We start from the raw sequence: 25825 nt of genomic DNA, 5'->3' as shown, positions 1-25825 counted from the left end.
CTGACTTACAAGCTGAAGGATGGAGGCCCTCCCTCTCCTTTTTTCTTCTTTGTAAACTGAAGCAACTAGGTTAGGTTCTCTCTAAGCTCTCTTCTAGTTCTCATATTCTTTTCTCTGAAGTACTGGGATAGTTTGTTTGGGGGAATGTTTAGAGGGTGGTAGAGGATGAGTAAGATGGCATGACCTGTGCACAAGCCACTGTGCTTGTCCAGGATTCCCTGAATCCTGATGCCCTCTGTATCACCCCTAACCTGGGCCATGGGGATCAGGAAACAGGATTTCCAATTGTCTGATTTCCACAGTAATGGAGTTTGGGGGACTGTTTTCAGAGAATCTCATCACATCTCAAGAGATATCATGTAAAAGGATTTTTATTCTACTCCCAATGGTTTCCTCCTTGATGATTTATGTCTTCAACAGAAGAAAACTACAGAGAACTAGAGGTAAGAGGAGGGTCTTTACCTTAGGTCTTTAGTCCTTCCACTACCAGATCCTCTGATCATTGCTGTGAGAGGGATCAGAGAATCCCCTGATTTGCTAGACTTGGGTATCTCCCTTAGATCTGGCCCTGGATGAGAGACCTGGGCTCTACTAGGATGACAGAGTTAGACCCTGTGTTAAGTGACTTGTGTATAAATGGGATTCAGGACGATGGACTCTTGGGAAGAAACTTTTTAGTCATGGTCTCACCTCAGTCTAATCTTTCACATACCCCCATCCAGGAGCTAGAACAGTGGAGGGATGGGGTTGTTGGGTGGTCCTCTGCTTTGCACCCCATTTCTAGAAATTTTCCCTTCAAGCCTTGAATGTGTGCCTGGTCTCAAGTACCAGCCCCAGGTCAGTCCTGGAAGTCATAGTCTGTTCTTCTCTTGACCCTTACTCAACCAACATGACCCCATACCCAGTCCCTCCCCAGGTCTGCCTACCATAGACTATCTCAAAGAATTTAGGCATTTTGAGTTGAATAAATTCTTTTAATCAATGATTTCTAGATGTGGAATGGACTTTTCCTCAGCTATGTCTCACTTGTGAGAGAAATGATTATTTCTCTATTATATTAATAACCAATTTTAAATTGAGATACAGATGTTTTTTTCTTTTTCCTCTTTCAGAAAGAATTTCCTATAGGTTACATAGCCAGTCTTTGGATGACATTACTGACCTTGCCCCCTGCCCCCCCAAAATTTTTTCCCATCCAGACTATTGTGGTAGAATTTATATCTCACCCATCTAGAAAATCCTTCCAAAGAGAATCTAATTTATGTAAGTTCAAGTCCATTATGTTCTACTAAGAGGAGTTGAGAGTATGGGTAGGGGTTGGATCTTTTGTTTAGATTTCCAAGGAATGTTCTGACTCTAGATGAATCCTTCTTTTTCCACAAGTGATATAATCGAAGTCATATCCCCCAGACCCTCATTAGAATAGACCCATTTCTCATATAATATTTATTATCTCATTGTAACCAGTCAAAATTGATTGAAAAGTGGAAACACTTTTCAAAGGGTCAAGAAATTTCCAGTAAGGTGCTTTCATTTATCAGAGAAAGCCAAATGTGCAACTTTTTATTTGCTAACCGCAATTCATAAAATGATTAATTACCCAGAAACTAAGTCTCTTAAACTTTTCATCCATCCAAATTGTCTGTTCACTGAAGCAGCCTGGTCCCAGGTGCCAGTTTCTCTTTCCAATCTCCTGGCAGCTGGCAGCCTTACTCCCTGTCACTGCCTCCCTATCTCCAGGTCCTCTGTCCTGAATGAGGCAGCCTCCTTCCCATGCTCCTGCTCCTGGTAAACTGAGGCTTGAGGTTGAGAGATGGGGTTTCCCTCAAGAGTCATAACCCATGTGGGAAATCTGGGACACTAATACATTGTTGGTGGAGCAGTGAACTCATCCAAATTTTCTGGAGAGCAATTTGGAGTTTTGCCCAAAGGTCAATAAAAATGTGCATACCCTTTGATCCAGCAATACCTCTACTGGGTCTATATGCTGAAGAGATCATGAAAAAGGGTAGAGGAGGCATAGCTCAGCATTACTCTTGGAAGTTCCTTCTCCAGAATTCCCTAGACCAATGAAATTCCCACCAATTGTTATATCCTGTAAAAAAAATCCTTTTACTTTTTAAAATGTTTCTTTTATTTACTTTTTTAAATGTTTCATAACTCAAAAAAATGTTTGAAATGGTTTTTATTTTTTAATTTTTCATTTAAAAAGGTATTACATTTACTTTATCATGGTATTGCCAACCTTCATAAAACAATTGATTTTGCTTCTTTGACAGCAAAATTATCTCAAAGTGGCCAATTCCAGGAGGGCACAGATGGATCATAGACATAAGGCTAGAAAGGAACTTAAAGTCCCCTTGATTTTACAGATGGGGGGAGGAGGCAAAGAGTCAGGGAAGATGTGGATGAGTTCAGCTCTCTGGGGATGAGGAGTCTGGTCTCCTGCATAGATGGATAGATCTGTCTAATAATTCTGAACAAAATCAGAAACAGCACAACTAAGTATTGAGTGTCTGAGGCAGGATTTGAACTTAGATCCTCCTGACTCCTGACTTCCCCTAAGGGATGTGAGCTGTTAATCAGTACTTTCTGACCTTCATTTCTAAGATGATAATGCTTGTCCTTCATTATTGAAGGAGACCACAATCAGGGAGGTGATGACATGACAGGCACATGAATTGGATTTGAGTGAGGCAGATACTATACTAAGTCACAAGTCTCACTTTCTCCTTCCAGAGCCATCTAGGTCCAGTGACCAGATATAAATCAGGGTGACTAGAGATGATACTGGATGTGAGACAGTCATGCAGCTAGTAAATGTCAAGTGTCTGAGTCTGAATTCGAACTCCCATCTTCCTGACTCCAAGACCAGTACTCTATCCACTGAGCCCACCTAGCAGCCCTGAATTGTAAGAGAAAACTTGGGACAGAAGCCTGGTACACTGGGTGGAGGATTCATATTGGATCCAGTAATCCTAGTATCAATCATTTTTTCAAAGGACTCATTAATGGTCATTTTTATTCCATTGTAATCAGGAAAGTATATATTTAAAATCTTTATTTTCCTATAATTATGTGTGGAATCTTTTGACTTAGTACATGGTTAATTCATATAAACATGCTACAAATAGCTGTGATATGTGTTAACCTCTATTATTACAATACATCTACAATAATCACAAGACATCTAATATATCTTATTTTCTACAGATGTATTCAGACTATTAACTTCTACCCTTTGGTTATTCACTATTTTTAAATAATTGAATAAAATCTAAATCATTAGCACCCCCACCCCCCTCTTACCAAGTTGAAGACTCTGGGAAGCCCCAAGCCCTAAGCATTTCTAGAAGAGCCTGCAGCCAGCAATGGGGTCCATAGAAAAGGGACTTGTATAACAGCTTCATCAGTCAAGTGACATCTCTGTGCTGAGGTTGTGAAGTCTCAGATCTGTACCCAGTTACTCAGTGTAGAGGATTAGAAGGGGGAAGACACCTTCCATACCCTCAAAGCCCATAAATTCTGCTCAGTGATACTATTAACAGGGGTAGAAATCAAGTTAAGCCAAGAAGCATTTATTAAACACCAAGAGTGTGCACTGTTCTTAGCTCTCTATGATTCCCCAATTTACCATGAAAAGTAAAATACAGCCCTATTTTCCAGTAACTCACAGTCTAATGAGGAAAACAACATGCAAACTTTTATGTAAAACAAGAGACACAAAGGATAAATTAGAGAGAAAATGAGAAAACACAGCATTATGGGAAATGAGAAAAGACTTCTTGCAGAAGGTGATATTTGAGGTGGATCTAAAGGAAGCCAGAGGAACCAGGATAGAGAGAGGATGAGGGAGACTGCAGGTCTGGGAGACAGCCAGGAAACAGAATTCAAGGAGGGAGGTGGGTATATTATCTGAGGAACAGCAAGGAAGCCATGGTCACTGGGTAGGATACTTGTAGAAAGGAAGGTATAAGAAGACTAAGAAGGTAAGAAAGGGCAGGTTATGAAGGCTTTCATCACTAGAGGGGATTTTATTTGCTCCTAAATGCAGTAGGGAACCCCTGAATTTTGTTGAATTGGGGATCAGCATGTTCACCCTGAATCTTAGGAAGATCATTTTAATCGTGAAATGCAAGAGAGCAGAAAAACTGGAGACAGGGAGACCAACCAGCTGAGAAAGTTCTACATGAGGAGAGGGGAAGTATCAGAGGAAAGGTCATGTATATGAGAGATGTTAGAAAGATAGAATGGACAGGAAAGAGAGAACAAGAATTTGAGAATGATGCCCAGGTAGGAGCCTGCTGCTGTCATTGATAGTAGTAGAGAAGGTAGGGAATTAAGGGAGTTTAAGGGAAAGATGTTGAGTTCAGATTTGGACATGTTGTGGAGCATATGAGGATCATGAGCTGTGAGATCTGTAGAAAGAGGGGAGATGATGTGAGAGAGGCACAAGCTGGACTCCAGTTTCTGATGCCTTTTATGTGTCATTGTTCAGATTTTTGAGACAACAGTCCTGATTCCTAGGACTAAGGGGTTAGTGGGAACCACACTCTGCAATTCTATTCTTCACTGCCAACATCCTTGTTTGTTCTTAGCATCTCCCTGGTTTGCTTCTGTTAGCTATGATCTAGACTATAATGTGGAATTACTGATCAGCTTCCTACAACAGCTTTATTCTCAAATTATATTTATATCTCAAATTCCTCATCCTTGGAATTCCTGGTTTTCATAGTTCAAGTAAGTTGACTTTGGTTTCTACTATTGTGGCCTCCACATATCACTATCCACTGATAATTCAATTCAATTAAACCATCAATTCAAGAAACACTTATTTAGCCCCCATCATACACAGGACCTTGTGTTTTTTAACCTTATTTGAGGTTAAAAGTTTAGACAAGGTAATGGATTCTAATCTCAGGATTATTGTCCTCCTCCAAGGCATCTTCATTAATAGTTGCAATATAGAATCAGAGGATTGTACAATTACTGGGGATCTCACCCAGTTCAAATCTCTTTTGTTGCAGGCCCATGAAAGGAGGAAACACATTGGAATAGAAACATCTCTCATTATAGGGATTACATTTGTCAGTAAAAGGGGAGATCTAAGTCATTGTTCAGATCATTTCTTGAATAGAGGGAAAGAAGTTTGTTATTTTTGTGAAATATGAGAGGTTTATGAGAGTAGTATGGAAGGACTTTGAAATAAGGTTAGGTGCTTTAAATTTCTCTCTGAGCTGTTTACTTAGTGACAGGTCATATTCATGTTCACATTCATAATATAGGAAAACTAGATGAGTTTGTTGGATCTACCCAAAGAGGATTTGGGGAATATAAACTTACAACAGAGGATTTGATAAGAATTCCAAAAAATTTTGTAATTACAAATGACCTTGTTCTTTGGACCAGGGATCTTGAGCCATTATACTTAGCCAGGCAATCTACAAAAGCCATCAGAATGTTACAAGTTAAGATTGGCAGTTTTTTTAATTGAATTGGCCAAGTGCTTACTGGGAATATTTGGTTCCAAATAACTCAGAACTTCTATGAAACAATCCATGTTCACAAACCCATTTCCTCTCCCCCAATTTCTATTATCTCAAATTCGGTCAACTCTCTAGGACTTGTTTAGAGGTGAGGACAGAAAGATTTGATCTTACCAAGATCTTCTTTGATTGACCTAGAGTAAATCTAGGGACAAAAAGATGAGTTAATAGAAGCAGTGTCCAATTTTTGCTTAGAAAGAAAATCTGGACTTCCAGCCAAGATGGCTGAGAGAAGACAGACACAGTTCTAAAATCTCCTGATCTTTTCCCATATATGATATGAAACAAACCTCTTAACAGAAGCCCAATCAACAAAACCCAGAAAGAAAAGCCAGGAGAAAGACCATCCACCTCAGCATTTGTCTTCCACAATCATGGATGAGTCTGGGCTCAGAGGGAGGACTCTGCTGGGAGCACAGGACCAAGGAGAGCCTAGGAGCCTGGATCAGCTGTGGATTAGCCTGATTAGCAGCAGGGCTGGAGTCTAGGAGCCTGAGAACTGGACTGGCTGGATCAGTGGTGGGGCTAGAACCTGGTCGACCATGGGGTCTTGGGTCAACTAGGATGGCAGAGACATTGGTTGTGGTGCTGATCCTCAGAAGCTTGCTGGCAGGGCTGGAGGGAAAGTTCTGATGTGGGAGAGCTGTGGACATCATCCTGGGCTCCTCTGGTCAGGAGGAACTCTGAGTTCACACCTCCATTTCAGCTGAAGCCTCTTCCCAGAACAAACACAATTACAGACTATTTCTGCCCCAGGCACAGGTGTGTGAGAAGAAGAACCACCTCAGCAGACAATAGGGAATGATGACCTCACCCCAGGGTAGAACCCACCATTGATTGAAGACAAAAGGATTTAACAGCTTCAACCCCTCCTTCCAGGCCAAGGGAGAGGGCCTCAATCAAGGTCACAGACACTCCAGAGAAACCAACCAGCACCCCCTACTGGCCAACTGGTGGTATTTCACTCAGGGAGTAAAACCTCTAGGGATCCCAACACCAAACCCCTGTGAACCAGCCCCTCCCCAACTCAAGGTCTTAGTAAAATGAAGAAAGGCCAGGAGATTCGATAGAAAAATTCTTGGAAAGAAAAGACCCTAACTCAGAGAGACCTAGAACTGCTGAGGAGAATATGATATGGTCTCCAGCACAGAAAGACTTCCTTGAAGAAATAAGGAAGGAGTTTAAAAATCAATTGGAAAATTTGGAAAAATAAACCCAAAAGAAGATTAGCACCTTGCAATAAGAAAACCAATCATCGGAAAATACAATTGGACAAATACAAAATGAGAATAATTCTCTCAGATCCTCAATTGGACAAATATAAAAAGAAAATAATTCTCTCAAAAGCTCAGTTGGTCAAATTAGAAGCTCTTTCAAAAACAGAATTGACCAATTGGAAAAGGAGTTGCAAAGAGTAAATGAAGAAAACTCTTCTCTAAAAAAAAATGGACTCTGTGAAAACTAATGACTTCATAAAATAGCAAGTGCCTGTTAAACAAAACCAAAAAAATAGAAGAAAATAGAAGAAAATGTAAAATACCTCATCAGCAAAATTACTGACCTCAAGAATAGATCAAGGACAGACAACCTGAGAATCATAGGTCTTCCTGAAAACACTGAAGAGAAAAAAAAAGCCTAGACTTAATATTACAGGATTTAGTGATGGAAAATTGCCCTGATATCATGGAACCAGAGGGCAAAATAGTTATTGAAAAAATATATTACTCCCCTCCAGAAAGAATCCTAAAGTGAAAACACCAAAGAATGCTAAGACCAAATTCCAGAACTACCAGATAAAAGAGAAAATTCTGGAAAGAAACAACTTAGATACCAAGTAAGAATTACACAGGACCTGGTTGCATCAGCATTAAGGGATCAAAGGGCCTGGGATGGGATATTCTGAAGAGCAAGGGAGGTTGGAATGCAACCAAGAATCCACTATCCGAAAAGCTGAGCCCTCTCTTTCAGGAGAAAAGATGGACATTTAACAAAATGGAAGACTTCCAACAATTCCCGATGAAAAAAAACAGAGCTAAATAGAAAATTTGGACATCAAACAGGAGGTTCAAGAGACAGATGAAAAGGTAAAAAAAAGGGGGGTAAAGAAAAAACTCCTATCCAATAAGATGAAACTGGCTATATCTCAGCATGGGAAAAAGAGTCTCATAACTCTGAAGAATTGTAACTCTATTGGAGAGCATATACTTAGCCAGAAATGATGGACACTCATGACCTATCCATGAGACTGCTACCCAATGGGATGAAACTGGATATACCCTGACTTGGGAGAAAGACTCTAATAACTCTCAAGAATTGCAACTCTATTAGAGAGAATATACTTAACCAGAAGTGATGGATACTTACGATTTTCTATGAAGGGAAAGGGGAAAGAAAAGGGAGGGGAGTAGATATAGGAGGGCAAACACACTAAAGGGGGTGGTATTCAGAAACAAAATACTGGGGAATACAGATGAGGAGGGGAAGGGGGAAAATACAAACAGAGGGAAGATAGCATGGAGGGCAATAAAGAGTTAGTAATTATAACTTTGAATGTAAATGGGATGAACTCTCCCTTAAAACGTAAGCAAATAGCAGAGTGGATTAAAAATCAAAATCCTACAATTTGCTGCTTACAAGAAACTCCTTTGAAGCAGAGAGATACATATAAAGATAAAAGGTTGGAGCAAAATATATCTTGCTTCAGCTGAAGTGAAAAAAGCAGGGGTAGCAATCCATACAAAGCAGCTGCAAAAATAGGTAGCATTAAAAGAGATAAGGAAGGAAACTATATTCTCCTAAAAGGTACCATAGACAATAAAGTGATTTCAATACTGAATATGTATGCATCCAATGGGATAGCATCCAAATTCTTAGAGGAGAAGGTGAAAGAACTACAGGAACACATAGACAGCAAAACTCTACTAGTGGAAGACCTCAATCTCCCATTCTCAGATTTAGATAAATTGAATCATGAAATAAACAAGAAAAAAGGAAGTAAATAGATTGTTAGAAAAACCTAGATATGATAGACTTATGGAGGAAATTGAATGGATATTGAAAGGAATATACCTTTTTCTCTGCAGTAAATGGCACTTATACAAAAATTGACCATATACTAGGGCATAAAAACCTATTAATTGAAGAAAGGAAGAAATAGTGAATACATTTTTCTCAGATCACAATGCAATAAAAATCATATGTAAAATTGAGTGAGGGAGATATAGGCCTAGAAGTAATTGAAAACAAAATAACCTCATTTTAAAGAATGAGTGGATCAAACAACAAATTATAGGAAGAATCAATTATTTTATCCTAGATAATGACAATAATGAAACAACATACCAAAACCTATGGGATTCACTCAAAGCAGCTGTCAGGGGATATATATTATATCTTTAAATTCATACATATATTATATCTTATATTATTATATTATATCTTATATATTATATATTAATTATTATCTTATTATATAATTATTGTGTATAATATATTATTATATAATATTATTGTATTATATTATTATATATTATTATATGTAATATAATATATAGTATATTATATATTCTATGTATTATATATTATGTTATATTATATATAATGTATTATTAAATAACATTGTATATATTGTTATCTATTAATATGTTATATTATATATAATATTATATTATATATTATATCTTTAAATGCACACATGAATAAATTAGAGAAAGAGGAAATCAATGAATTAAATATGACACTAAAAAAATTAGAGAAAGAACAAATTTAAAAATCCCCAATTAAATACCAAATTAGAAATTCTAAAAATTAAAGGAGAAATTAATAAAATCAAAAGCAAAAATCTATTGCATTAATAAATAAAACCAAGACTTGATTTTATGAAAAAGACCAATTAAAATGATAAACCTCTGGTCAATTTGATTTTTAAAAAAAGAAGAAAGAAGAAATCCAAATTGCTAGTATCACCACCAATGAGGAGGAAATTAAAGTAATAATTTGGAATTATTTTGCCCAACTCTATGCCAATAAATTTAACAATCTAACTGAAATGGACAAATATTTAAGAAAATATAAGTTGCCCAGGTTAAATGAAGAGGAGATTAAATACCTAAACAACCCTTTCTTAGAAAAAGAAATTCAACAAGCCATCTTTGAACTCCCTAAGAAAAAAGTCTCCAGGGTCTTATGGATTCACAAATGAATTCTACCAGACATTTAAGGAACAACTGGTTCCAATTCTCTCTCTCTCTCTCTCTCTCTCTCTCTCCATATACATATATATACTCTTTGGAAAAATAGGGGAAGATGGAACTCTGCCTCACTCTTTCTATAACACCAATATTGTGCTGATACCTAAACCAGAAAGAGTTAAAACAGAGAAAGAAAATTATAGACCTATCTCCCTGATGAATATAGATGCAAAAATCTTAAATAAAATCTTAGCAAAATGATAACAAGTTATCACTAGGATAATACATTTTGACCAAGTAGGATTCATCCCAGGAATGCAGGGTTGGTTCAATATTAGGAAAACTGTTAGTATAATTAATTATATCAACAACAAACCTATCAGAAATTATATGATTATATCAATAGATGCTGAAAAAGCTTTTGACAAAATACAGCACCCATTCCTACTAAAAACACTAGAGAGTGTAGGAATAAATGAATGTTCCTTAGAATAATTAGCAGTATCTATCTGAAACCATCAACAAGCATTATATTCAATGTGGAGAAGCACCCCAATAAGATCAGGGGTGAAACAAGGATGCCCATTATAACCACTACTATTCAATATCGTATTAGAAATGTTAGCTTCAGCAATTAGAGAAGAAAAAGAAATTGAAGGAATTAGAATTGTGGAAGGAAGAGACAAAACTCTCACTCTTTGCAGATGACATAATGGTATACCTAGAGAATACCAAGAAATCATCCAAAAAAACTACTGGGAACAATTATCAATTTTAGCAAAGTTGCCAGATATAAAATAAACCCCTATAAATCCTCAACTTTTCTATATATGATGAGCAAGATACAGCAGGAAGAGCTAGAAAGAGAAATCCCATTCAAAGTAACCTCAAATAATATAAAATACCTGGGAGTCTATTTGCCAAGACAGACTCAGAGCTTTTTGAAAATGATTACAAAACACTCCTCACACAAATTAAATCAGATTTAAATAGATAGGAAAACATCAACTGCTCATGGATAGGTCAAGCTAATAGAATAAAAATGAAATTCTACCAAAACTAAACTACCTGTTTAGTGTCCTACCAATCAAAATTCCAAAAAATTACTTTAATGAGTTAGAAAAAGTTGTAAGTAAATTCTTATGGAGAAATAAAAAGTCAAGAATTTTCAGGGATTCAATGAAAAAAAGTGCAAAAGGTGGTTTAGCCCTACCTGACCTAAAATTATAACACATCAGTCATCAAAACTGTCTGGTACTGGCTAAGAAATAGAGTAGTGGACCAGTGGAATAGAGTAGGTGCAACAGCAGGAAACGATTATAGTAATCTGCTGTTTGATAAACCCAAAGAGTCCAGCTATTGAGGTAAAAACTCTCTCTTCCATAAAAACTGCTGGGAAAATTGGAATTTAGTATGGCAGAAACTTAGATTAGACCAACACCTCATACCCTATATCAAGATAAGATCAAAATGGATGCAGGATTTAGACATAAAAACTATTATAAGGAAACTAGAAGAACAAGGACTAGTTTATCTGTCAGATCTATGGAAAGGTAAGCAGTTTATGACTAAGGAAGAGATGGAGAACATCACTGAAAACAAACTAGATGATTTTGATTACATTAAATTAAAAGGCTTTTGCGTAGACAAAACCACTGTAACCAAGATCAAAAGAAATGTAGTAAACTGGGAAACAATCTTTACAACTAATGTTTCTAACAAAGGACTCATTTCTAAAATATACAGAGAACTGAGTCAAATTAAAACAAAAAAGCCATTTCCCAATTGACAAATGGTCAAAGGATATGCAAAGGCAATTTGCAGATGAGGAAATCAAAGCTATCCATAGTCATATGAAAAATTGCTCTAAATCATTACTTATTAGAGAAATGCAAATTAAAGCTTCTCTGAGGTACCACCTCACACCTCTCAGACTGGCCAATATGACCAGAAAGGATAATGATCATTGTTGGAAGAATTGGGGGAAATCTGGGACACTATTATATTGTTGGTGGAGCTGTGAACTCATCCAACCTTTCTGGAGAGCAGTTTGGAACTATACCCAAAGGGGAACAAACATGTGCATACCTTTGATCCACCAATACCACTCCTGGGTCTATACCCTGAAAAGATGATGAAAAAGGATAAAAACATCACTTGTACAAAAATATTTATAGAAGCCCTTTGTGGTGGCAAAGAATTGGAAATCAAGTAAATGTCCTTCAATTGGGGAATGGCTTAGCGAACTGTGGTATAGTATGTCATGGAACACTACTGTTCTATTAGTAGCAAACTGTGGTATAGTATGTCATGGAACACTATTGTTCTATTAGAAACCAAGAGGGATGGGAATTCAGGGAAGCCTGGAGGGATTTGCATGAACTGATGCTGAGTGAGATGAGCAGAACCAGAAAAACATTGTACACCCTAACAGCAACATGGGGGTGATGATCAACCTTGATGGACTCGCTATTTCCATCAGTGCAACAATCAGGGACAATTTGGGGCTGTCTGCAATGGAGAATATCATCTGTATCCAGAGAAAGAACTGTGGAGTTTGAACAAAGACCAAGGACTATTACCTTTAATTTAGGGGAAAAAAACTGATATCTTATTGTATGATCTTGCTATCTCTTATACTTTATGTTTCTTCCTTAAGGAAGAAACATCACATTCATCTCATCACATTCAATTTGGATCAATGTAAAGACTGGCAAATTGCCTTCTGTGGGGGGGGGGGGGGGGAGGGAAGTAAGATCCGGGGAAAAATTGTAAAACCCAAAATAAATAAAATATTTATAATTCGAAATAAAAAAAAGAAAGCTAAATCTGCCAGCAAAGTGTTGATCATTTATGACTAGAAAATATCTCCTTGGTCTCCCCACTGGACAGTATAAAGATTCAGAGCATTGGAGGTGAGATGTTCTTTACACTTCATTTGATACAATCCCACCCCCATTTCATATTTTCTTTTATATATATTTTAACTTTTTACTCAATTTTGAATTTATGGAATATAATATAGTACAATAAAAAAGATGATTACAAATGAAACAACAAATCTATTATATCCAACTTGCTTTTCCTTTTAAATATTCATCTATTTATCAGTTCTTTCTCTATGCAAATAATGTCTTCCTTCATGTGCCCTTTTGAGTTTATTTGGGTATTTATAATAGTCAAGATGACAATATCACCATAACTTTACATAATTTTTACTTTGCTCTTCATTATTTTGTGCAATGTTGTTGATGTTTTTCTTAAGATCATCAGGCTCATCATTTCTAATAGACTAATGGTATTCTATCACAATCATATACCACAGTGTGCTCATTCCCCATTTTCCAATTCTTTTCCACTAAAAAGAGAGCTGCTAGAAACATTTTAGGACATACAGGTTATTCTACTTTCCCCCCCTCATCATCTTTGGAAATAGACCTGGTAGTAGTATAGCTCAGTCAAAGGATGGAGGCAGTTTAATTGCAGTTTGGGCATACTTCCAGAATGTACTAATTCACAATTCTACCATCAATGAATTAGTGTCCCAATTTTTCCACACCCCTTCCAACATTTGTATCTTTCTCCTTCAATCATTTCAGCCAGTCTAATAAGTATAAAATGATATCTATATTGAGTAATGATTTAGAGTCTTTTTTCATATGATGATAAATTGTTTTACTTCTTCATTAGAAAAATGACTGTTCATATTTAGTGTTCATATTATTTGGGGAAAGATAGATTTTTATACACTTTGAAGAATTCTTTATATATTTGAGATATGAGACCTTTATCTGAGAAAATGTCTATAAAATTTTCCCCAGAATTTCAGCTTTCCTTCTGATATTGGCTACATTTGTTTTATTTGAACAAAACCTTTTTAATTTAATGGAAGCAAGATTATCTATTTTACACATCATTCTTTCTCTTGTTTATTCAGAAATTGTTCACCTTTTCATAAGTCTTGTTAAGTTAAGATATTCCATGTTCTTCAAATTTTCTTGAAACATCTTGCTTTATATCTAGGTAATGTATTCATTTTGATTTCAACTTGGTAAATGATGCTTACTTGGCTTATGCCCAATTTCTGCTATATATTGCTTTTCAGTCTTCCCAGCAATTTTTTCAAAATAATGAATTCTTATTCAAAAATCTTAAGTCTTTATACTTGTTATATACAAAGTTACTACATGTATTTGTTGCTGTGAGTTGTATATCTATCTTGTTCTATTACTTTACTATTCTATTTCTTAAACAGTACCAGGCAGTTTTGATAATTACTGTTTATAATATAGTTTAAGATCTGGTACTATCAAATCTCTTTACATTTTTTTATCAGTTTCTTTGATATTCTTAATTTTTTTATTTTTCCAAATGAATTGGTTCTTGATTTTTCTAAGTCAGTAAAATAATTTTAGTAGTAAATTAATTTAGGTCAAATTCTCATTTTATTATATTAGCTATGAAATGTTAATGTTTCTTCAAATATTTAAATAAGTCTTTTTTATAGTTTTGTTTATAGTTCCTAGATTTGTTTTGGCAGGAGTACTCCCAGGTATTTTATTAAGTAACAATAATTATAGCTTTGAATGTGAATGAGATGAACTTACCCACAAAAAGGAAACAGGTAGCAGAATGGATTATAAATAAAAATCCAACAATAAGTTGTTTACAAGAAACACATTTAAGAAAAAGAGATACATGCAAAATTAAAATAGAGATTTGGAGTAGAATGCATTATGCTTCAACTGATACAAAAAAAAAGAGGGCAGGATTAACAATTATGATGCCAGTTAAATTTATGACTAAAATAGATTTAATTAGAAGGGATGAATAGGATAGTTACATTTGGGCAAAAAGTGCTACAAACAATGAAGGAATAACAATATCAAACCTAAATGCACTGAATACTATATCTTCTATTTTAAAAGAAAAGTTAAATGAATTATAGGTAGAAATAGATAGTAGAACTCTCAACAGTGAAGACTTAAATATTTCCTTTTCAGAACTAGATAAATATAACAGAGAAAAGAAAGAAAGGAAGAAAGAAAACAATTCAAGAAGTAAATAGAATTTTAGATAAGATATGGTCTGGACAGAAATAAATGGAAATAGAAAAGAATGTACTTTTTGTCCCCAGCAGTTCGTGGTAACTTTACAAATGTTGACCATATATTTGGACATAAAATATATTATAATATATATTAAATATATAAATATTAAATATATTAAAAGTAGAAAAGCAGCAATATTAAAAGTATCCCTTTCTGATCACAATGCAAAACAATTATATTTAATAAGGGACTACAGAAACATAGATTAAAAACTAACTGGAGATTAAACAACCTAACCTTTTTTTTTTTTTTTTTGGCAAGGCTACAGTTAGTAAGTCTCAAATGTCTGTGGTGGAATTTGAGCTCAGGTCCTCCAAACTCCAGAGCAGTGCTCTATCCACTACACCAACTAACTACCCCTTGAGCAAAAAAGAAAATCTTAAAGAACAACTGTGTTTAAAACAAAGCATAGTAAGAAACAGTAATTTCATGAAAGAAAATAACAATTGTAAGACAACATATTGGAAAAAGAACAGACTACCAAATTGGATGTGCCATTTAAAAGACCAAAAGAAGAATAAACTAAAAATCCCCAACTAAAAACTAAATTGAAAATCTTAAAAATTAAAGGTTAGATTAATAAAATTGAGTGTATGGGGCGGATAGGTGGTGCAGTAGGGGCAGCTAGGTGGCACAGTGGATAGAGCACTGGCCTTGGAGTCAGGAGCTGAGTTCAAATTCGGCCTCAGACACTTAATAATTACCTAGCCATGTGGCCTTGGGCAAGCCACTTAACCCCATTGCCTTGCAAAATCTAAAAAATAAATAAATAAACAAATAAAAAAACCCCAAGCAAATAAATAAATAAATAAATGCAAGTGAATGAATAAATAAATAAATAAATAAATGGGATTGAGTGTGAAAATCCATTAATTAATAAATAAAACTAGGAGTTCATTTGAAGAAAAAATACAATAGATAAACTTTAGTTAATTTGATTTTTTAAAAGGAGAGAAGAAATATTAATATTAAAATTGAAAAGGTTGGATATATCATAACAAAGATAAAGTTAAAACAACTATTAGGAATTATTTCACCAAATTATTTGCCTACAAATTTAATAATGGAATAATAGTTGCAAAAATATAAACTGCCAGGGCAGCTAGGTGGTGCAGTGGATAGAGCACTGGCCCTGGAGTCAGGAGGACCTGAGATGAAATGTGACCTCAGACACTTAATAATTACCTAGCTGTGTGACCTTGGGCAACCCACTTAATCCTGCAAAAAATATATATAAACTACCTCTGTTAACAGAAATATAAATAGAATATTTAAATAGATTTATTTTAGAAAAAAAAATTGAACAGGCCATAAATGAGCTGCCTAAGAAAAAAATCACTGAGACCAGAAGGATTTAAAAGTGAATTTTATCTAATATTGAAAGAACAACTAATTGTATTTAATTCTTATTTAATAATAAAGGCAACTAGGCCCTGCAGTGGATAAGCAGCCCTGGAGTTTCGAGGACCTGAGATCAAATCTGGCTTCAGATACTTGGCACTTATTAGTTGTAGGATTTTAAGCAAGTCACTTAGCCCTGATTGCCTTGCATCCAGGCCCATCTCCCATCATCCTGATTCATATCTGACCACTGGACCCATATGGTTCCAGTGGAGAAAGTGAAGCTAGTGACTTAGCTCAGTTCCCATTCACTTAATTCCAAATTTACTTGCTTGGCATCAGCTCCCTGATATCATGGTCTTCTTCAAGAGTAGAGGAAAATATCATCCTCATCATTTGGAATTATAAGCAAACTTTTTTAATGAAAAAAAATTATAATGATACCTAACCAAGCAAGAGTAAAAACAGAAGATTATAGGCTAATTTCATTAATGTATGTGAATACAAAAATTCTAAATAAAATATTAGCTAAAATATTACAACAATATATTACATAGATTATTCATTAAGACCAATTGAGATTTATGCCAGGAATGCAGGAATGGTATATAATAAATAAAACTATTTACATGATTAATTATATTACTAATAAAAGTAAAAACATGATTATATTAATAGAAACAGAAATACTTTTCATAAAGCACAACACTTATTTTTTATTTAAAATACTTGAAAGTAAAGGTATAAATGGATTTTTCCTTAAAATAATGGGAAAAAATTATTTAAAACCTGGAAATATTATTTCTAATGGGAATAAGCTAAAAAATATTTTTAATAAGACTAGGTACGAAACCAGGATGCTTACTGTTACCATTACTCAATATTGCATTATAAACTCTAGCAATAAATAGCATTTTAGATACTCTAGAGGAATTCTGACCAACCACCAGGTCCAGCTCCCAGTCACTGGACAATATACATGTTATTTCCAGGTAGGCCCTTTTTACAGTGAAGTCAGCTTTGACCTTCAGGTGACTGGTAGGTTCTTCCTTGGTCATAGATTCTCTCTGGAACTGGAAGGGACCTTCAGACTTTAACAGGCACAGATCTTTATAAAGTATATAAATCATGCATGAACTGATGTTGAGTGAGATGAGCAGAACCAGAAAAACACTGTATACCGTAACAGCAACATAGGAGTGATGATCAACCTTGAAGGACTCACTCATTCCAACAGTGCAACAATCGGGGGAATTTTGGGCTGTCTGCAAAGGAGATTGCCATCTGTTTCCAGATAAGGAGCTGTGGAGTTTGAACAAAGTGCAAGGACTATTCCCTTTAATTTAGAAAAAAACATATCTTATTGTATGATCCTGTTACCTCTTAGACTTCTTGTCTCTTCTCTAAGGACATGATTTCTCTCTCATCACACCCAATTTGGATCAAGGTACAACATGGAAACAAAGTAAAGACTGACAGACGGCTTTCCATGGGGTGGGGAGAGTAAGATTGGGGGGGAAACTGTAAAACTCAAATAATATCTTTAATAAAAATTAATTAAAAAAATAAAAAATAAAGTATGTAAATCATATTCCATGCATTGCCTTATTAGAGTCTCTCAACTACCTTGTGGGTGAGTATTTCCTCTCACAGTGACTACTCAGACCCCAACAGACTGAAGTGGGTTAGCCTCGCTGTCAATGGGGACTTTGTGGCTCTTCTGTAGCCTTATTCCATGTAACCACTTCATCAAATTTGCTTTTATATATTTAATCATGTGAATAATTTAATCATGAGAATAAAAACACAAATGACACTTTCCCTGACACCTGAGAACATTATTTTCCCCACACAGACCACCTCAGTCTCTGGAGAGTTGGGAAGGTGAAGGGAGTTCAGATTCAGAGCTTAGTCCAGTTCCCATATTGAACAGTCTCACCAAGTTTCAATTCCAAAGTTCCTTTTAAATTGAAGTTCCAGTCATTCTGTCTTCTCAGGACTTCATTTCTATGCTGACAACCTCATTTGACTTGATTGTTTCTTCCAAGCAACCATGATTTAAGTCTGGGGCAGATAATGAATCTAGGAAATATGACTACAAATAACCTACAAATAGGACCATTCACATTCTAAGCCTGTTTCTAAAGAACCAGAGGACCTAAATTCAGAGAGGGAAAGAGAATCCAGCCTTAATCAGCTCATTTCACCATACCTTTGGGGTGGTGAATGGGGATTTTACCTCTTCTGAATACAGAGTTAAGAAAGTAGACACAATCCTTCAGCTATACAGTCAATAGAAAGAGAGTGATCTTATCCACATGGAGGGCAACCCTGGCATGTCCCATATGGGTCCCTCCATATTAATTCTGCCTGATATCAGATATGTTAAAATAGAAAGAGAATATACCAATGAAGCCATTAGCCCTATGGGGCTTGATGTTAAATACAACAGATGGATTAAGTGCCCTTTGAAAAAATGGCCCTAGTCTCATCTGGGGTAGGATTCTTTTAAAGGAATCCCTCAACTGGCTCATTGAAAAGGATTATCTCTGTCTGACTTCATAAGGGAACATCCTTCTGTCCCATCTCTGCTCTGTAATAGCAAATTGCCATGATTATTCCAGGTGCATCATAATTAAGTATGAGAGTGAACCATTGGAATTCTATCTTCTAAATTTCAAATAATTGGCAAGTATTTTTGTCTTGGCCTTTTAAAATAGTATGTGACTTTTTACCACAACAAATTCCCTTAAAGAAAAGAAATATCAGTATGGCTGTTTATATCAGAATAATGCCTTATTGGTATATTTTTTAACTGCTTTAAAGGAAAGATCCACTTTTCAACTAGAATTTTTGTTCATTCTAAACATGGCCAAAGCAAAATAGAAAATTTGTGGCAAATTACTTTTTGGACACATGCAGTTTTTACAATGCTTATTCAGTACATTTGTTTATACTATCTTTGAGCTTTTGGTTAAAATCTAATGTGGGGGCGGCTAGGTGGCACAGTGGATAGAGCACTGGCCCTGGAGTCACCTGGAGTACCTGAGTTTAAATCCAGCCTCAGACACATAATAATTACCTAGCTGTGTGACCTTGGGCAAACCACTTAACCCCATTTGCCTTGAAAAAAAAATTAAAGTGGCTAATTAACGAATCTGAGTTATTTTGGAACCCATGTTCTTATAAAAAGGTATTTTGATATTGGCTTAGGATCATAAAATATAATTCTTGCTCTTTCTAAACCTTCTAGTTTTTTCTCTAATTGTTGGACCTCTGTTAAAAAGCCTTCTCTGTTACAATATCTCTAGTTTTTGCTTGCTCAATTTATTTCCCTTGAATTTTGTTTCTCTGGCTGTATATCTCCAAGACCAGCCTCTGCAGAATGCCAACCAGCTGTTCCAGCCAATCATTCTCTGGACCCTGACTCAATGAAGTTCTTGCTACAATGCATTCATCTCCAAATGGATTCTGAAAGGCCCAGAAGAATCTGGGTCCCGAATAATTTTGAGGGAGGAAATGATTCAGAGAAAAGATATAGATAATTATGAATGTAGCAGGAACAAAATCTGTAATCTTAAAGGGCTGTTAATCTTGTTATGGAGTGGATGTTCCCTACTCTTGAAATGTAGATCAACTACCATTGTTTCATTATTTAATGTAAAATTTGTATCCAGATCTCCTTAGGCTTTACCTTCTAACCTAATTCAGGTCCCATATGAATGAGAAGGGAGTTTACCTTTTGCCCTCTGGCTAAGGGACCAGACAAAATCTGGGTTGAATTTCTGATTAATGTCAGTCTCTCTCTCTCTCTCTCTCTCTCTCTCTCTCTCTCTCTCCCCCACTTTCTTAAGTGTTGTAAGTTCTTTTATTACATTTTTTTGTTTTATTTCCACAAAAAAAGTTTTGCAGATTCAATATTTTACAACAATGACAAATTATGTCTGTGTGTTTAGCCCAGGAATGGCCTTTCAATTTCTCAATCCACACTCTTAAGGAAAAGAAAAATCAAAGACAAAGAAAACTGGATGGAAGTGCAGGTCCCATTGAACTTTCCAAATCATATGGAGCTCTCCCCATAGAAGATCATTCAGACTTTGAGTTTACCCCTGACAGGTTGGGGAAATTAACTATTGAGAGGAAAAAACTATTAGTGGATAATAACTATTCTCCCTCCCCAAAGGCAGATCTGGACTGATGCTCAAATTCTATGCTGTGAGGAGGGTATGGAATGTCTAAAAAATACCCTCCTGTTGTTCCTGGACTGCTCAAATAGTATCTGAAAATCTTCCCATTGGCCAGTCTGATTAAGTGTTAAACCTCTCCATTTTCTTTGAAATAATCATCAAGAAGTCTAAATCTTTGATAAATCCATGAAGATAAGGGACAGAGGCTGTTTCAAGTTCATCATTTCTGAAGGTTCAGATTCTTAAGGGAAAGATAAATTTTAAAATACATAATAATCAAAGACTACTGGTAAAATGAAAACTCAAAAACTCTTGGGGGAATATGGAAGCAAATTTGGATTTTTAAGATAAGGATTAGAGGGAACCTGGAACGTTGTCTATTGTCTATTTCTTTGCAGAATTTCCACCCTTCTCCCATACAAACTGATGGAGATAGGAGTTTTTGAACTGGAATCCATCACCAAAATAGTTTTAAATTGGCAAGATTTCTGAAGATTTTAATGGATATTTCATATTGGATAGGAATGGGACTGGTTAAATAAGAATAAAACAGGCATAAAGCACAAGGACAACTGAGTGGATTAGTTGCTACTGTGTGAGATGAAACTATCCACTTAAATAAAACTTGGAGATTTCTCAAGGTTTGAAGAGAAAAGTTTTATTCAATTCCCAAGAACTGGATCCCCATCACTCTAAGACAGGTACTAGAGTAAGGAATCCAAAAATCTATTTATCCTAAAGTGATCACACACACACACACACACACACACACACACACACACAAACTGACCCATCCTCATTAGTGAGGAATGTGGTCTTCACAATCTAGACTCATAAATTAATCTAAAGAAAAAGCATATAATTCAAACAGAGACAGGTTCTCCCCCTCCAGGACAAGGAATGTAGAAACATCTGGACTTCAATCCAGATAAGACAGGGTCAGTTTATTCTTTACATTCTGGTCAGGGTAACATTAAGTTGCTTGTCAGGGGAAGAGGGACAGAAGAGACATAACACACAGCTCAACTATTTCTAAGCTATAATATTCTACTGAAGAAATCTCAAACTTTATCCCATTCACTACTCACCAAAGTTCTTCCCTTCTTTCCAAATATGGACGTTATTATAAAGAAATGACTTAGTTATAAAGAAATAAAGAATAATCTTATCTTTGCCATGCCTCTGAAAGCATAAGCCAGTGAATAGTATGTAATTTGGCAATTCCACACAATGCTTGGTTGGATTTTAATCAAACATACATGATATCAGTAAAAGAAAACATGCAGCTGCAAGCCTAACCTTGGAAAGAATGAGATTCACATAAAACTTGGAAATGAACAAAACTGAAGCTTTCATTAACCTTCAACTTAATCTATGGATCTGTTCAAAAAATAACCTCAAGACCAGAATTCCCAGCATCAGTTATTATTTTACAAGAATTTTTATAGAACGCAATATATTTTTATCGGTTCATCACAATTAGAGCTGGCCTATGATGGATAGATGATTTAGAATAGGAAGTCCTATGAGAACTTAAACCCATCCCTAAAAGGAATTGCAGTGAAAATGAATAATCTGACTATAGCCTGGAAGCCTTGAAATTTCAGCATAAACTGGTTTCTGTTGTTTTATTTTAGCTGATTTTCAAGTATAAAATTTATTTTTGTTTCATTTATATTTTAACCTGACTATTCCATTCCTCCTCTTATCTGGGGGAGGGGGGAGACCATGCACTTTAAAACCATGTTGTACCTGCAAAAGATCTTTCCTTACCTTCTCATGGAGTTTTACTCCCTAGTAAATCCCTTGAGATATGTTTCCAAATTATTTATTTCCATCCTATGAAATTTTTTTCTTTAAACTTGGGAACACCAAGTCATAAATAATGTGTTTATCTGACAGATGCACCCTTGTTAGCTTGCCCAGCAATCTGGGGGGAGGGAGAAATCAATTGGGAGTCAATGTGCTCTAAAAAATCATTTTGGGGTGAGGGGAGGGAAGCTAGATAAGGGGGGGAATTGTAAAATTCAAAATAAATCTTTATAAAAAAATTAAAATCATTCTGGGTAGTTTTTTTTCCTTCCTTTTTTCTTTCTTCACCATTTTTTTTTCTACAAACATAAATGGAATTAGCTGTTGACCACTTCTGTTTTTTGGTAACTTATTCAAATAGCAGCCTATTATTGTCTAAGACTAACTGTAAGTACTTTTGATAGAATAATTTGGTTTTCTACATTAAAAAAAAAATCAGATCCATCCCAAAGCAGAGATTTAGAAGAGGATGCCAGAAAGACCTATCTATCCAGATGACCAGACTCCCCCAACTCCTCACTGAGTTCTACTCTGCCACAAAAAGCTCTCACTTGGTTCTTCCAACTTCTAGAGTGCTTGGGTTGACCATCTAGTGTAAGGGCCAGGCTAACACTAGTCTAGAAGCCTGGGGTCCCTCCACACTTCCAAGTCATCTATGAGCCAGGATGGAGCAGAAGGATTTCCTGCCCCTGCTTCCAACCCTGCAGCCTTCAAACAGCTAACCTACCTCCATGACTACACAAGTAAGTCAAGAGAAAGAATGTCATTTCTACAAATAAATAACAGTTTTGAAAATGGGTGCAGAAGTGGGTCCACAGAAAAGCAGTAACTGATCCAGGAACAGAAGCCAGACCTTATGGTCCTGGGATCTCCTGACTCCCACTCCCCCACTTGCCCCCTATTCCCCCCCCCCCCCACACACACACACACATATACCTGCTCTCCTTCCTTGGACTACGTTGTTCCCTGATTTTCTCTTGCTTTGTCCTTAGAACAAGACAGAGGACCCATGATAGTGGTTGACCCTGCTCAGCTCATTCAGGCCAAGGAGGGGAGAATATCATGATCTTCTGTCACCTCTCCCCTAAGATGGATGTTAGGAAGATGACTGTAAAATGGTTGCAAGGTCAGACCCTTGTGCACAAAGACCAAAATAAGGACAAACTGGAGGAAATCGAGAACCCTGAACTCTAAGGGAAGATTGAGTTGCTGAAACATGGCCAAAGGGAAGGTAATCTTGAGAATCCATCAAGTCTCTGCACTGGTCAGAAATTTTGCCATTTCCACTCACCTGATTATTACAGTGATTCCTGTTTTGGACTCCCATTTAATTTATGTTTCTTTTTGAAAGAACATTGAATAGAAGCCACCTCATTTTACTAGTGAGGAAAATGGAGCACAGGAAAGGAAAATGCTTTAACCAAAATATATAACATAGTAATGGCCAGATTGAAGATTCAACTCCCTTTTCTTACTCCTTTTCTTTTCCTCTACACATCCCTTGAGTACAGCAGATGTGAAATCATTTGCTTTGAGGAAGGAAACAACTCATTTGGAGACAGGAACCTTGATTTATGGCATCCAGTCTCTTCCCTCCCTTTGCTCTTTCAGGTTTGGAGTGTCTCACTGAATAATCATGGAGGTCTTCTCAGTGTGCTGCAGTTCCAGAATTCAGTTATTTTCTCTAATTACAGTGTGCACAAGGACTCATCTTGGACCCCAAAATGGAGACTGACCAAGTTACCACATCTTTGAGAGCTTCTTGACTGTCATATATATATATATATATATATATATATATACATATATATATATATATATATGTATATATATATATATATGGCTTCCACCCACTTTGGCCTAGTAACAGATATTTATTAGATTTCTTCTCTGCCCAGCTCTGTGTAGCTGAGGCTGTGGAGGAAAGAAGGGAAGAAAACCTGGTTTTACCCCTTGAAGAGTTTCTAGTCTAGCCAGGGAGACAAGACAAATAATTAGTCTGGAGGAGAGTGAAGAGCAGGGTTGCTCAGTAGATAGAGTCCTGGATATTGAGTCAGGAAGACCCAGGTCCATATTTTTCCACTGACTCTTATTAGTTGTGTGACCATATGACAATGACTTGAGTTCTCTGGTCAAATTAGTTTCAAAAGAATTCATTCCAGCTGTATCCACAGTGACAAGATTACTTGGTCCTAAGGTATTGATATAAATGGCTAGGTCTCAGTTAGAATGAACTTTATTCTAACTCATATGATTTTAAATTATATGGAATATGGTCTCTTATTGTAACCCAATGAGAACATGTAGTGGGAATCAAATAAAGTGACCACTTCAAGGGATTCATTTTGCAAACTACCAAGACCCAGTGGTAGATCAAACAGGCCATAATTTAGTTCAACTCTAAAAACATTTATTTAGCATCTGCTATATGTAAACCCTTCTGCTTTGGTGGGGAAAATGAAGTTTAAACAAGATAGGTCCCTGCCCTCATGTTTCTCAGTTTAGAAAAGGACTGAGAGAGTAAGACCCAAGTTTAATACACACTAATTCAAGATAAGGGCAGGAGAAGGGACAAAATGAAATCATGTGTGAAGTCTGATGGGGAGGTATCAGTGCTAGAGGAATGAATAAAGGCTTCCTGCATGTGGGGGCATTTGAATTGGACTGTAACTGTTGAACCCAAAGATGAAGACCAGAATTTGATAAGTTTGGAGATCTTTATTCCTAGGGACTGCCTGGGGACAGAGTACCCAAATCAGACAGCCTCTGAGTGTTCAGGGGATAGAGTTTTTATAGTGTTTTGAGGGAGGGGTACTGAGAGCAAACAGGATACAGAAGCAAAGACAGCAGTTAGATATATTGTCTTGTCATAATACTACAAACATATGTAAACATATGGCTCAGTATAGATAGGGAGCTAGACAGAGTAGGAAAAGGGTCAGGGTCTCTGTGTTATGTCTGAACATATTTCCTGAGACAGAGGGAGTCACATATTCACAGGCTTCCCACAAGTTTGAGGGAGTGAAATTTACTAACTTACTATCTTATGGTTCCAGCTGCATCTGGGGAAGGGGTGGCAGTCCTGGAATTTAAAAGATACAGCAAGATAATTAGGCTAACAAGGGTGCTTTGTAAATCTTTAGATAAGTTTATGGTATATTGGTGACCCCTTGGGTCCTATTCAGATTATTTTCAGATTCAAAGGCGCCTAGCCAAAGTTATATTTCTCAGGGCCCAGAAGAATGTCAGGCACCCTTTCTATGCAGGAATTTCACAAACATTTATATTGTACTTCATAACAACTTGGGAAGGACTTAGCAGGAGGAGAAGGAGGAAGAGCACACCCAGCACAGGGAACTATGTCTGCAAAGGTGTGAAAGCCAGAAGACCAGGTCATCTATAGTGAACCATATGTGGTCTAGTCTGACCAAAGCACAGAGCTCATGGAGGAAGATGGGATGAAGGAACCTGTGGCTAGATGGCATCAGAGTGAGGAGGTTAACCCTCTGTGAAGGCCAAGGGAAGTGTGGTGAAATCTCTGATCTCTGCCTGGAGGCCAGGAATGTTGTGAGCAGGCACGTGCAAGGGAGATGAGCCTATTTGTAGAGAGGAGGGAGGGAGTGGAGGAGGGATCATGG

At 36.3% G+C, this 25825-nt stretch overlaps 1 long non-coding RNA gene across 1 annotated transcript; it reads left to right on the top strand.

Annotated features, from left to right (window-relative positions):
* On the top strand, positions 1-23549 carry LOC141488512 (uncharacterized). Its single transcript, XR_012468712.1, has 3 exons — positions 1-69; positions 303-443; positions 23180-23549. It is a non-coding gene; the product is annotated as an uncharacterized LOC141488512 (long non-coding RNA).
* Positions 23550-25825: the final 2276 nt, after the last annotated feature.

This window comes from Macrotis lagotis, chromosome 1, assembly GCF_037893015.1.
Source record: "Macrotis lagotis isolate mMagLag1 chromosome 1, bilby.v1.9.chrom.fasta, whole genome shotgun sequence".
NCBI lineage: Eukaryota > Metazoa > Chordata > Mammalia > Peramelemorphia > Peramelidae > Macrotis > Macrotis lagotis.
Note: the sequence above shows the minus strand (reverse complement) of the source record. Positions and strands in the feature narration are given on the sequence as shown.